This window comes from Sinocyclocheilus rhinocerous, unplaced genomic scaffold (assembly GCF_001515625.1).
Source record: "Sinocyclocheilus rhinocerous isolate Xijiao unplaced genomic scaffold, SAMN03320098_v1.1 scaffold1048, whole genome shotgun sequence".
NCBI lineage: Eukaryota > Metazoa > Chordata > Actinopteri > Cypriniformes > Cyprinidae > Sinocyclocheilus > Sinocyclocheilus rhinocerous.
Window position 1 is genome coordinate 25,837 of NW_015649578.1, and position 1,611 is coordinate 27,447.

The 1,611-nt window shown below is 34.8% G+C and overlaps 1 pseudogene; it reads right to left on the reverse strand.

Moving 5' to 3' along the window:
• LOC107710765 (ATP-dependent RNA helicase DDX51-like) overlaps positions 1–1,611 on the reverse strand; it is a 7,915-nt pseudogene that overhangs the window by 5,567 nt on the left and 737 nt on the right.

The window sequence follows — 1,611 nt, forward strand, 5'->3', positions numbered from 1 at the left end:
GATTTTTTTCTTTCTTTCAGGATTCAAAACAACAGCATATACAGTATTTGAAATAGAATATTTTGTACCATCATAAATGTCGTTACTTGCTTTGAAAAAAAAAAAGTCTGCCAAATACATAAATGTAAAATGACAGAGTTAAAAAAAATGTAACACTGACTTCTTGTCAGTTCTGATGTACATTAGACTCTCCAATAATAGGGGTCAAGATTTGGTCCATTAGCCCCTGCTGTAAGTTGCAGTATAACCATGTTACTGCATTGTGTTTAATACAATGCAGTTTAATATCCCGTTAGTTTCTCATTTCTTCATCAGTGTGGGACAGATGCCTGGCACCTCACTAATGGGAATGAGGTTCTTCTTAACGTCTCTCTGAATGACGTCAGGCTGTGCCAACCACTGGGGCAATACTCTTTTGACCTGCAATTGTGCAGAAACATTTCTTTACAAGACACAACACTCAATACGGTTTCATTCAGAACTTAAAGATATTTTCCCAGCTACCTTTTGCACTGTCTTCTCTTCGAAGCCGCCCAGGATGTGGAAGGTGGTCTGGCAAGGGCTGTTTTCTGCTTCTGCTTCCTGACTGATCTGACTCTTCAGTCTCCTTACTTTCCTCTAGGTCACTTTCACTTGTTTCTGTGATTTCTACAGACTTCTCATTATCGGATTCTTTATCTTCTAAAATAAATAATACATTTCTGTAAAAGCACTTTCCACAAAAACAGTACAGGAGGATAGAGCTTGAAACTCTTAATAAAGTCTTTTTTTCCCTCAAAAAAATAAAAATTGCTCAGTTAAAGGAGGTGATTAACTTTCAAAAAGGGTTATTTGACCCTGATTTTTGTGATTTTATTTTTATTTTTTAGAAATAAATGTTAAATGAATATCAAAATAAATTATATAAAACTGAAAAACCAACAACAACAATATGGTAGAATTGCTCTGCTGTTCTCTGGCTTTGACCTGCTCCTGAAGTTTAGCCAGTAAAGCTCTGGAACCAGATTCTCTGTCCTCCTCAATACACATGGTGTCAAATGGGATGACAGGTTGCTGTCAAATAACTTTTTTTTAACCTACAAATGAATGTTTAAGTGAAACTGTATATTTTACGTTCTTTTATTTCATTTCATTTTATGTATACTTTTCATTCTTTTTATAATCTTTTTGCAATTCACTTTAACAGCTCTTGTAGTGTTGTGACGCGAGAGCAAGTCTCATGTATAATAATAACTATAAAAATTAGGGGGGGAAAAAGGTTTTAAAGTAAATTCAAGATTGAGTGTCCTAAGCCAGACTATAGAACTGAACAGAAGAGTGAAGTAGTCTGCAACGAATTTATGATTAAACAGATGAAATAAGAACATCTATGAACTAAATCCGCAGCGAGCACTATACACTCTAAAAAATGCTGGGTTGTTTCAAAATTACTTTGGGTCAAAGACTAACCGAGCTGTTGGGTTATATTTTTTAATAAAATGTTTTAACCCAAATGTTGGGTTAGTCCATATTTGAACCAAAATTGGGTTGAAACAACCCAGCAGTTTTTAGAGTGTAGTAATATTTCCAGATGAACACTTACTGGACTGAAGCAGCTCAGCTTTACTTGAT